Genomic DNA, 13,186 nt, shown 5'->3' with positions numbered 1-13,186 from the left:
ACGGGAATGACACTAGCTCTAGACGGCTATGCCTATCCAAGTATTTTATAACCAAATGAGTTAGAAATTCTTGGTTAAATATAATTTGATAAGTATTTTATTGTCATAATTCTTATAATCTTTCATATAATATATACTTCAGTCTTCTAAATGGATCAATGCAGTGTTTTTCACGTTTTGCTTGCAATGAAATTGACTTTGTGTGGAATATTTTGGGCTCTGATTTTTTTCTTCAGTATACTTTAGACTCATTTTTACTTAGATTGTAGGATAGAAAGTGAACATATAAATATAAGTAACTTTTCTAAATACTACTTATGAACAATTGTAAATAAAAATAAAAGCAAAAATGATATTTACAATATCTCCTTCAATTAAATATTAATCTATAACATTTAATTAAGGTATTAATTAATATTAAGGTATAATATGACATTCAAAATATACATAAGATGTTTATGCTAAAACCATAAAATGCTGATGAAAAAAACTCAAAAAGGATAAAAATAAATGGAGAGACATCCCCTGCCTATGGATTGAAGGATTCAGTATGGTTGAGATGCCAATTCTCAACAAATTGGTCCATAAATTTAATGCAATTATAGTAAAAATACAAACAATATTCTTTACACATATATACAAGGTTTTTTCTTTTTCTTTTTTGACAGGCAGAGTTAGACAGTGAGACAGAGAGACAGAGAGAGAGTTATAGATAGTAAGAGAGAGACAGAGAGAAAGGTCTTCCTTTCGTTGGTTCACTCCTCTAATGGCCACCACGGCTGGCACTGCGCCGATCCAAAGCCTGGAGTCAGATGCTTCTTCTGGGTCTCCCATGCGGGTGCAGGGCCCAAGCACTTGGGCCATCCTCCTCTGCCCTCCCGGGCCACAGCAGAGAGCTGGACTGGAAGAGGAGCAACCGGGACTAGTACCCAGCGCCCCAACTGGGACTAGAACCTGGGGTACCGGCACCACAGGCAAAGGATTAGCCAAGTGATCCATAGCACTAGCCTTTTATACGAGGTTTTTTTCTCAAATTTATATTGAAAGATAAAGGTTGTGGAATAGCCACACCACTTTTACCAACAACAACAACAAAAACAAAGCTAGAAGGCACACACTACTGAATATTAAGATATACTATAAAGCTGTAATAATCAAGAAAGTGTAGTATTGACAAAAACATAGATCAATGGAATTAGAAGAAAGTTCAGATTTAGACCCAAACAAATATGGTCAATTTTTGACAATGATACAACTATATTCTATGAAGAAAAGTGAATCTTTTCAATAAATGAACCAGAGCAACTGTACTTCTAAATGTAAAAAAAAAAAAAAAAGATGTACCTTGACCTAAAGTTTTTACCCTTTACACAAGTTAAACAAAATTAATCATTAATCTAAATTAAACTCATAAAATTTTAAAACTAATTGAAGAATACAGAGGAACAAATTTTCATAAACTTGAATTAAACAAAGACTTCTCAAATATCACACCAAAAACACAGTTCCTAGTACTCAAACAGTATTTTTCACTTTATGTTTCTGTGTGGGAGCAAACTGTTGAAATCTTTACTTAATGTATGCTAAACTGATCTTCTGTATATAAAGAGAATCGAAAATGAATCTTGATGTGAATGGAAGGGGAGAGGGAGTGGGAGAGGGGAGGGTTGCGGGTGGGAGGGACGTTATGGGGGGGAAGCCATTGTAATCCATAAGCTGTACTTTGGAAATTTATATTCATTAAATAAAAGTTAAAAAAAAATGACCTGAAAAAGTTATATTTTAAAAAAACTATTATAATTTGAGAATGATATTTCTGAAAATGTGTTCTTACATTCAAAAACTTTTCAGGCTCTTTTCTTAATTCCAATAAGAGATCTCCTCCTTTTCCCTTTTCCTCCTGAAAAGTAGAGTTGTTTACTTTGATAGAAAACAAAATATGAAGGGATCTTTGCCCTAATTTGTATTTTGAAATGTAGAAAAAATGTAGTGTTCAATGAGATTTTGCAACAAAACCTTAATAACCTAGCCAACATTTATATGGTTATGTATGTTAGAAATCCAATTCAATCCCATCAAGGTGGCATGTACCAATGCCATCTCACTAGTCCCAGTGATCAACCTCTGTTCACAACCGATCACAATGATAGGACCAACTAACCTCTTAACTGTATTTCTAGGCATTTGTTTTAGAGAACTGAAAACATATTTTCACCCAAAATCCTGCACTCAAATATTTATTGCAAGTTTATTCATAATTTCCCAAAACTGGAAATAACACAAATGTCCTTCAACACTGGAAGAGTCATACAATGGAATTCTACTCAGAAGTAAAAATGATATTTATTCATACAAGAACATGAATGAATCTTAAGTGCATTTTACTAAAAGAAGAGTGTGGGTCAAAAGGAATCCATGTTTTATTATTGCATTTATATGTGTTTATTGAAAAGACAAAACTGTAAGAGCATGGATGTCAATGATTAGTTCTGGTAAGAGTCTGACTATAAAATGATGCAGCATGAGAGAATTCTTTGAGGTGTTTGAATCCTTTATCTTATCACTGGTAGTGATTATAAGAATCCATGCATGTGTTAAAATATATAGGACAAATATCAATAGAAGCATTGCCTTCACTACACATCAAATAAAATAGAATTATTAATTTTATAAAAACCCAGATAACTATTTGCACTGAGATTTTGATCTCCAGATAGGCTGGACAGGCATATACCTCAAAGGAACACTTCAGTTTTCTTGGTGGATAAAACTATATCTATTATCTAGTAGGTATCTTTCACTCTGAGAAAAAGGAAGTTTTATCTGGGCCCATTTGTTCCAATCTTTTGTCATCTCCAGACCTTTATTCAAGCCCCACAAAATGTGTTTGTATAGTACATAAATAGTTTGATGTTTGTCAATGTCAATCCATAGGAGAAATTAAATACTTGGAAGTAGAGTACCCATGAGTACATCTGTACTTTTTCCTGATTTTTCTCTTTCAAAGGTAAAACCAAAACATGACAGCTGTCATATGCTTAGGTATAGGTAATTCTGCAACAGATTAAAGATGACTGCAAATATACACACGAGTCATAGGTGTTACAGTTAATCCATATAATAGTCTGTGCACCTTTGTAACTTCAACTATCAAAATACAATACTGACTTTCATTTTCTGGCAATGTCAAATGAATTTAATTAATTGGAGTTCTAAAATTTCCTATGAATTTATTTTATTAGAACTATTAAAACCCTTCAAAGTTGGCAATCATTGGACCAGGCAAATGCCTCAACACCTTATCTCTGAACATGACATTTGCAACATTAAACTTTCTTTTGAGCTATGTTTATTTGTAGCTACCTTACATAAAGTTTGAAGTGACTTCCTTAAAAAAGGAAAGGAACTAGCAAATTTTGTCTTCAAAGGGCCAGATAGTAACTAATTTAGGATTTTGTGGGCCATAGAGTATCTTTCTCAACACTTCAACTTTGTCTCATAGTGCAAAAACAGCTGTAAATAGTGTGCAGAGAAATGAGCATGGCTGTGTTCCAATAAGATTTCATTTACAAAATAGATACAGTCTATAGTCTGCCAACCCCTACTGGAGGTGTTGATGAGTTTTCACTGGTGCTGTTACATGTTTTTCTCACTTTTAAGATTGGTATCCCATGCTCTGATTGAGTCCCGTTTCCTAATTATTTACCTCTTTTTAGACCAATGTTTATTTTCTTCCAAACAACAATAGACTCACAGAATAAAGGAGACATAAATCAAAGGAGACCTTCCCTATATTAATCCGGTATCCCCACAGAGCTATACCCTCTGGGTAGAGGAGAATTGGAAATACTCTCATTCCCCACCTCCAAGACATTGCTAGAGAATTGATTTCATGCTGAGCAGAGCAACAAGAAAAAAACCTATTTCTAAAGTTAAAATTCCAGCCCAAATTTATATCAATGGGGTGGTACAAGGAACCATAAACTGTGGAAGAAGTTTAAAATGTTTCTAGACTTAAGCACTCCTAATGAGGGATCCGGGTAGACAAGCAGAAGCCGCCAGCCCCGAGGCCCACTCCCTCCCCCAACCCCAGCACTCACCCTGGGACTAGCGTGGAGGTGTCTCTTGGAAGAAGCTCTGGGGCCCTGGAGCAGGCTAGGACTTGGTCAGTATCCCCTCACTGGGAATGGAGCTGAGCCAGAGGCCTCCACTCCTTAACTGTCAATCAGAAAGAAAAAAAAAAAAAGGTATGAGTTCTCATAATGCACCTTATATCTGGGACCTGCACGCAGAGGCTACAAAAGGAGGAGAAGCCAGTAGCGCAATGTTTTTATGTGGTGGGTCTTGCGTTGAGTCGCTGAACCCATTTCTTTGGAGCTCCTTTGTGCTCCTGTTTTCTTTCAGCACGCAAACTTCGGTCTGAACAGAACATCTTTACTCTCCTGCCTGTACTCTTGGACGGACTTCATGTTGCAGGTACTGTTTTTGGTTTTCCTTTCTTTCCTGGTTTGTGGGCCGTTCTTTGGCCCACTCAGTTGGATTTGTTTGTGTAGGGCAGCCCACACTTGCATGTAAATGTATGTTCCCTCACTGCCAAATAAGCTGTCCTGGTTTGCATATAATCTCTCTCCCCTTTTAGTATGTCTGTCTTTGCGGGAGACAAGAGCCTGGATGAAAAATTTTTAATTTATTGCCCTTATGACTCCCAATCACCTAGAAGAATTAAACCCTAGGCTCTTTGAGGAAACTTTTAGGCCCAGGAGAATCTCCTCAAGTCATCTTGACAGGGATAATGAGCACTACAAGATAATCAAGCACAGGAGGAACAAGATCATCAGAAATGGAAAGTCTTCAGATACTAGAATCACGAGAAAAAATCTAAAATATTTAAGCTAATTATGCTATGAGAGATAAATAAAAAGCTTGAAAACATCTTCAGGAGAAAGGAATGAGGAAAAAAGTAATATAGCAGACTTGAAGCAACTAGAACTTTAAAGAAGCAATAAAAGGAATTCAGTGAGTGCTATTAATAGTAGATTGAACACAGCTTAAGGGAGGACTAATTGGGTTATATACAAGGGGACTTCAAAAAGTAAACAGAAAATGAAATTTAGAAGTTTATGTTGATGCAAAAATTTTTATTTCCATGCCTATGCAAAGTTTTCAAAAAGTTCACAGAAAATACACTGAAAAACTATGCACGGATTTCAAATTTATTTCACACCAGAATAAACTTTACAGTCCATGTTCCCATGATTTTTAAAAATCCACTTATACAAGAAGAAATGATAATAATTTATCATATAGAGATGCAAATATGGAAAATGTGGAGAGGAGGTTAAGTAATGTGGTGGACAATGTAAGAAGTTTTAGCTAACATCTACTCTCTTCTGAGCTATAGAAAGACAAAAAAGAGAGGGAGAATGGAGCAGGCGCAGTATTAAAAAGATAACTGAGCCTTTTCCAAAGATGATTTAAGACATGAGTCAATTGAATCCAAATACAAATGAATTTTATGCAGCAAAACTTAAAAGAAATACTGAAGGACCAGTGTTATGGCGAGTGAGTAATGGCACTGCTTGCAACATTGACATCCCATTTGAGAGAGCCAGTCCAGTCCTAGCTATTGGACTTCTGATCCAGCTCCTGCTAATGTGCCTGGGAAAGCAGGGAATGATTGCCCAAGTGCTTGGCTCCCTCTTCCCCATGTGGGAGCCCCAGATAGAGTTCCTGGCTCCTGACTTCAGCCCAGCCATTTGGAGAGTGAATCACTAAATGTGACACACACACTCTCTCTCTCTTTCTCTCTCTCTCTTTCTGCTTTTCAAATAAGTGCATTTTTAAGTAAGGAAATATGAGACATATCATAAAGTGCAGAAAGCCTAAGAGAAAAAATTAAAATCAGGAAAAAAAAAACACATAGAAAAGCAATAGATAGAATGACAACTGACTTCTCTAAAACAACTTAATAAAGGCAAAAAGGCAATTATATCTTTATGTTCTCAAAGAAAATAACTATCAACCTGAAACTTTATTCCGTGTGAAAATGTCTTTTAAGTACAAGGGAGACTTGTTTTAATTACCTATTGGTGTGTAACAAATAACTCCAAACTTTAGGGCTTAAGATAACAATGATTTTCTTATCTTTCACAGTTTCTGTAGAATAGACTTTATAGAGTAGGTCTCTGTTGAAATTTTTCAGTAGTTGCATGTCAGAGAGGAGACAAGAGGTCAAGACTTTTGCATGTGAGATTTCCATGTGGGCCAGTTTGTACTTCCTTATAGCATAGAGCTCTCAGGGCAATCAGATTGCTTTCCTAGTGGCTGAAGGCTTCAAGTGAGAATTCCAGGGAACACATTACATTTCCGTCGACTTTTATGACTCAGAAGTCACATAATGTCAACTTCTGCCATAGTCCTTGGGTCATGTGAAACGTGTCCAACTTTAAAGGGGAAGAGAAAACACAATCTCTTTATGGAAAGAGTGCCTGCGTCACTTTTTTATGAGAGCATATGAGCCTTCTTTGAAAATGCAATCTGCCATAAAACCCAAACAAATTTCTTGACAAATCAGATCACTGCTACCTAATATTAAACCAAAATCCAAAGTTGGTGATGCTTAGTACAAGAAAGAGGAGAAAATCAAATGCTTAATTTGTAGTTATTGGAAATGAATATTTTATAAAGCAGCAATAATGCTAAACAGTTAATGAGCAATAAATGTAATTAAATACATGACGATAGAAATATACATTTCATAATTCTTACTATTTAGAACAAGGGTAAAAATATAGATTAACTTTAGATTTTCACAAGTTGCCTGTGCATAATACCATTTCAAGAGTAATCGAATAGAAACACAGTACTAGAGAGAAACAGCTAGTAGAAGAAAAAATGAAATCATAAACAATGTAACTGCAATGGAGAAAACATTAAGAAATATATTTAAACATTTCATACAAAAAGGCTGAAAGTATCACATTACAAGAATACCACAGGCAAATAAAATAGTTAAGTCATTAGCTCTGATGAACAAAGATGCAAAAATCCTCAACAGAATACTACTAAACTGAATTTAATGGCATGTTAAAAGAATAACTCACTAGAATCACGTGGGATTTATTCCTTGGATGAAATAATTGCTCAACACATATAAATCAATAAATATAATAAATCACATTAAAAGAGTGAAAGTCAACTACTATAAGATCATTTAAATAGATGCAGAAAATATTTGACAAAATTCAACATCCTCCCATGATTAAAATGCTCTACAGATGAAGTATACATGGAATGTATCTTTTTTTTAACTTTTATTTAATGAATATAAATTTCCAAAGTACGATTTATGGATTACAATGGCTTCCCCCCCATACCGTCCCTCCCACCCACAACCCTCTCCTTTCCCACTCCCTCTCCCCTTCCATTCACATCAAGATTCATTTTCAATTATCTTAATATACAGAAGATCAGCTTAGTATACATTAAGTAAGGATTTCAACAGTTTGCTCCCACACAGAAACATAAAGTGAAAAATAATAGACTATTTTTTTAAATGATGATGAAATCAGATCAGACCTATTGTCATGTTTAATCCCAGTGAGAGTCAAGTTGGGAGTTGATAATTTCTTTTTTTTTTTTTTACAGAGGATCAGTTTAGTATGCATTAAGTAAAGATTTCAACAGTTTGCACCCCCATAGAAACACAAAGTGAAATATATTGTTTGAGTACTCGTTATAGCATTAAATCTCAATGCACAGCACATTAAGGACAGAGATCCTACATGAGGAGTAAGTGCACAGTGACTCCTGTTGTTGACTTTACCAATTGACACTCCTGTCTATGGCATCAGTAATCTCCCTATGCTCCAGTCATGAGTTTCCAAGGCTATGGAAGCCCTCTGAGTTCTCTGACTCTTATCTTGTTTAGACAAGGTCATAGTCAAAGTGGAGGTTCTCTCCTCCCTTCAGAGAAAGGTACCTCCTTCTTTGAAGACCTGTTCTTTCCACTGGGATCTCACTCACAGAGATCTTTTGCCAGAGTGTCTTGGCTTTCCATGCCTGAAATACTCTCATGGGCTTTTCAGCCAGATCCGAATGGCTTTAGGGCTGATTCTGAGGCCAGAGTGCTATTTAGGACATCTGCCATTCTATGAGTCTGCTGAGTATCTCACTTCCCATGTTGGATCACTCTCCCCTTTATGTATTCTATCGGTTAGTGTTAGCAGGTACTAGACATGTTTATGTGCTCCCTTTGACTCTTAGTCCTTTCATTATGATCAATTGTGAACTGAAATTGATCACTTGGAATAGTGAGATGGCATTGGTACATGCCACCTTGATGGGATTGAATTGGAATCCCCTGGTATGTTTCTAACTCTACCATTTGGGGCAAGTCAGCTTGAGCATGTCCCAAATTATACATCTCTTCCCTCTCTTATTCCCACTCTTATGTGGGACCGTTTGACCCAGCCATCCCACTCCTTGGAATTTACCCAAAGGAATTTAAATTGGCAAACAAAAAAGCGGTCTGCAGCCTAATGTTTATTGCAGCTCAATTCACAATAGCTAAGACCTGGAACCAACCTAAATGCCCATCAACGGTAGACTGGATAAAGAAATTATGGGATATGTACTCTTTAGAATACTATACCGCAGTAAGAAACAACGAAATCCAGTCATTTGCAACAAAATGGAGGAATCTGGAACACATCATGCTGAGTGAACTAAGCCAGTCCCAAAGGGACAAATACCATATGTTCTCCCTGATCGGTGACAACTGACTGAACACCAAAAAGGAAACCTGTTGAAGTGAAATGGACACTATGGGAAACGGTGACTTGATCAGCATAGCCCTGACTGTTAATGAACAACTTAATACATTATCCCTCTTAGTAGTTTTTTTGTCTGTTCTACTTAATATGACTGGTTTAATTCTGTAATTAATACACAGTTATTCTTAAGTGTTTAAATTTAACTGAAATGTGATCCTTGTTAAACATAAGAGTGGGAATGTATCTTTTTTTAAAAGATTGATTTATTTAAAAGAGTTACAGTGAGAGAGGGAGACACACAGAGAGATAGATCTTCCATCTGCTGGTTCATTTCCCAGATGAGTGCAGTGGCCAGAGCTGGGCCAGGCCAAATCTGGTAGGCTGGAGCTTCTTTCAGGTCTCCCATGTAGGTGACAAGGACCCACGTGCTTAGGCCATCTTCTGGTGCTTTTCCCAGGCTATTAGGGGGCTGATTGGAAGTGGATCAGCTGCGACATGAACTGGCACCCATCTGGGACTCAGGTAGCAGCTTAACCTGCTATACCACAACACCAGATGCAAGGGAATGTATCTCAATAATGATCATGCATGATAAAACTACCGCTAACACCATTCTCAAGGTTAAAAGTTGAAAGCTTTTCCTTTAAGATCATAGATAAGACAAGGATACTCACTATTGTTCTCAATATATTACTACAAGTCCTAACCATAGTAATTAAACAAGACACAAAAATAAAAGGCATCCTGCTGAGAAAGGAAGTGAAATTGTTCTGTTTGCTAATGACATGATCTTACATGTACAATATTTTAAACATATGATCAGAAAATCTGTTAACTGATAATCTGTTAATCTGATAAACTGAGTAACATGATAGAAGTATGCATAATAATAATAAACTTCTTGCAAAAGGATTTTAAAAAGTTACATATTTAAGGGCTACAATGTGACATTTCATGTATGCAGTGAGTTCTGATCACAACAAGGTAATCAACGTTTCCTGTTCTTTAACATTAAGGTTGGAGCTTGGAGCCTCATTCTTTCATTTGTTCATACAATACATACTAAATGATGTATTAGTTTATATATTAGATATAATTATATATATATATATATATCCCTACTATACTGTGTAACACTAAAATTTATTCCTTTAGTCTCTCATTTGTTACCCACTATTGAAACTTCTATACCTCTTAGCCTCTGGTTACCATCATTTTGTGTTCATATTGAATTTTTTTAAACTTCTTCCTTTGAGGGAAAATACAACAGTATTTGTCTTTCTGGCTTACTTTCTGCTGTCTATCTGGCTTACTTCACTTAACATGATGTCCTCCAGTTCTGTCCACTTTGCTACAAATGACAAGATTTCATTCTTTTCTACAGTTTAATAATATTCCATTATGTACATAAATCATATTTTGTTCATTCATCTGATGATGAATACCTTGGTTGGTTCCATATATGGGTTATTGTGACCAGTGCTGGAATAAACATGACAGAGTAGGTATCTCTTTGGTATAATGATTTCATATCTTTTGGCTAATATACTCAGTAGTGGGATTGCTGGATCATATGGCAGTTCTATTTCTAGGTTTTGAGAAATCTCCATATAGAGTTTCACATGTCTCTAACAATTTACGTTTCCACCATCAGTGTGTAAGAGTTCCTGTTTCTCTGTATACTTGCCAGTGTCTGTCACATTATGTCTTTTTGGTAATAGCCATTCTAACAGGGGTGAGGTAATATCTCATTGTAGTTTTCATTTGCATTTCCTTGATGGCTGCTGATATTGAGCCTTGTCGTCATAGATTTGTTGACCATTTATATTTTTTCCTTTTTTGAGAAATGTCTGTTCACATCCTTTGCCCATTTATTAATTGGATTGGCTGTTTTTTGAGTCCCTCATATATTCTGAGTATTAATCCTTTGTCAGATAAGTAGCTTGCAAATAAATATACTTTCTCTCATTCTGTTGGAGGTCTCCTCACTGCATTGTTTGCTTTGCTGTGCAGGAATGACTGTTTGATATAATCCTATTTGTCACATTTTGCTTTTGTTGCCTTTGCTTTTGGAGTCTTATCCTAGAAAATCATCACCTATGCCAATGTCTTGATATGTTTCCCCTGTTTTCTTCTATAAATTTTATAGTTTTATAATTTTATAGTTTAAATCTTTGATCCATCTTCAGTTAATTTTATATGGCAAGACATATGAATCAAATTTAATTCTTCTACTTATGTATATCTAATTTTGCCAGTCCCATTTATTAAAAAGACTATCCCTTCTCCAATGTATAGTCTTGACACCTTCGTCAAAAATCAGTTGACTGACCACTGTGATCCGTGGGGAAACAAAAGAACACCTGCTGCCTTCACTCTGCTGGAAGCTGGAGGGTGGTAGGACCCTGTGTAGTAGTGCATAGAATTATTGCTTTTTTCCTCCGTTCTCTTTATGTTGGGCTCAGAGATTAGACTATGTCTCTGTGTGAATATAGTCAGCATTTACCAACATGTATCTGTCTACCTTCTCTTTAAAAAAAAAAAACTTTAAAAATGGGGTTATAGAAGGTCAACAAAGAGTGAGTTTGAGATGTTTGGGTGTGTTAAGTGGGAATTTTGACAAAATGGCTTCTCCTTTGCCATGTTTAATTGTGATGTTTAAAGGACATCCTTGTAGTTTAAGATGACACTTTTGAAAATAAAATTCTCTCCTAATGATGAGTTGAGCCCTGTAACTTGGTGGGAGAATCAGCAGAACCTATATGATCTAAATTAGAATTGACACTCTCTGTTGTAATTTTGTTCCTGTTTATTTAAAATTTTTTTTGTTTCACTGCAAAAGAATTATAATGCTCAGTTTTAAATGTTAAAAGTGGGGGCTGGTGCTGTAGCACAGCGGGTTAACACCCTGGTCTGAAGCACCAGCATCCCATATGGGCGCCGGTTCTAGTCCCCGCTGCTCCTCTTCTGATCCATCTCTCTGCTGTGGCCTGGGAAAGCAGTGAAAGATGGCCCAAGTCCTTGGGCCCCAGCACCCGCGTGGGAGACCTGGAAGAAGCTCCTGGCTTCTGGCTTCGGATGGGCACAGCTCCGGCTGTTGCGGCCAACTGGGGAGTGAACCAATGGATGGAAGACCTCTCTCTCTGTCTCTACTTCTCTCTGTAACTCTTTCAAATAAATAAAATAAATCTTTAAAAAAATGTTAGAAGTGTACAAGTTGCTTTGTTACATTAAAACTAAATATACACAAAAATTTGTTGACTATATGTATGTATGTTGATTAATTTCTGTGTTCTCTATTTTTTCCATTGATTTGTTTGTTGTTTTTTATGTTTTAATTAATATAGCTTTGTAGTATGGTTTGAAATCAGGTATTGTGATGCCTCCAACTTATTTTTTTGCTCAAGATTACTTTGGCTATTCTGGTTCTTTTGAATTTTAATATTTTTTCTAATTTCTTAAAGAATGTTATTGATATTTTGATGGGGATTGCATTGAATCTATAAATTGCTTTAGGTAGTATGGATATTTTATCAATGTCAATTCTTTCTATCCATGAACAAGGAATATCTTTCCTTTATTATGTCCTCTATAATTTCTTTCACTGGTGTTTTATAATTTTCCTTGTAGAAACTTTCAGTTCTTTAGTTAAATTTATTCCTAAATATTTAATGTTTACAGGTATCACAAGTGAGATTTATTTTTTGGTTTCCATTTCACTAAGGCCATTATTGCTATATATAAATATTACCATTTTTGTATGTAGATTTTGTGTCCTATGACTATACTGAATTGGTTTATCAGAATTACCGGCTTTTTGGTGGAATATTTAGGTTTTTCCATGTACAAAATCATGCCATTTGAAAATAGATATTTTGACGTCGTCTTCTCCAATTTCAAAGTTCTTAATTTCTTTCTCTTCCCTAATTGCTCTAATGCTTCCAAAACTGTATTGAATAAGAGGTGTGAAACAAGACATTCTTGTCTTGTTACAGATCTGAGAGAAGATGTTGGAAGCTTTTCCTCATTCTGTATGATACTGGGTATGTGTCACATATATCCTTCATCAATTTGAAGTATGTTCCTTCTATACATAACTTGTTGGGAGGTTTTTTTTTTTTTTCATTTAATTACAAAGGGATTTTGACTCTTCTCAAGTGCTTTTTCTGAATCTATTGAGATCATATAATTTTTGTCCTTTATTGTGTTGATATGATTTATTATGTTTGTTGATTGGTAAAAATTGAACCATCCTTGATCCCTGGGATAAATCCCACTTGATCATGACATATGTTCTCTCTAATGTAGCATTGGATTCCTTTTGCTGATATTTCTCTGAGAGTTTTTGCATCTATGTTTATCAAGTATATTGGTCCAAGATTAGTATATTTTATTGATGATTTCAAAAAATT

General features: G+C 35.6%; 1 protein-coding gene and 1 long non-coding RNA gene across 5 annotated transcripts in view; one reads left to right on the top strand and one right to left on the bottom strand.

The window, feature by feature from the left end:
- Window positions 1-4,236, bottom strand: part of POF1B (POF1B actin binding protein) — a 110,082-nt gene extending 105,846 nt beyond the window's left edge. The window contains exon 1 of the mRNA XM_089324226.1: window positions 4,101-4,236. The gene's annotated coding sequence lies outside the window, so the exon portion shown is untranslated. The remainder of the gene's footprint in view (window positions 1-4,100) is intronic.
- A 100-nt stretch (window positions 4,237-4,336) lies between these two features.
- The window catches only part of LOC149119664 (uncharacterized), a 112,114-nt gene continuing 103,264 nt past the window's right edge, over window positions 4,337-13,186 (top strand). For all 4 annotated transcript variants that reach the window (XR_016227955.1, XR_016227956.1, XR_016227957.1 and 1 more), the window contains exon 1: window positions 4,337-4,476. This is a non-coding gene — a long non-coding RNA (uncharacterized LOC149119664). The remainder of the gene's footprint in view (window positions 4,477-13,186) is intronic.

This window comes from Oryctolagus cuniculus, chromosome X, assembly GCF_051225735.1.
Source record: "Oryctolagus cuniculus isolate XC-2025 breed Fujian yellow rabbit chromosome X, ASM5122573v1, whole genome shotgun sequence".
Classification (NCBI taxonomy): Eukaryota; Metazoa; Chordata; class Mammalia; order Lagomorpha; family Leporidae; genus Oryctolagus; species Oryctolagus cuniculus.
Note: the sequence above shows the minus strand (reverse complement) of the source record. Positions and strands in the feature narration are given on the sequence as shown.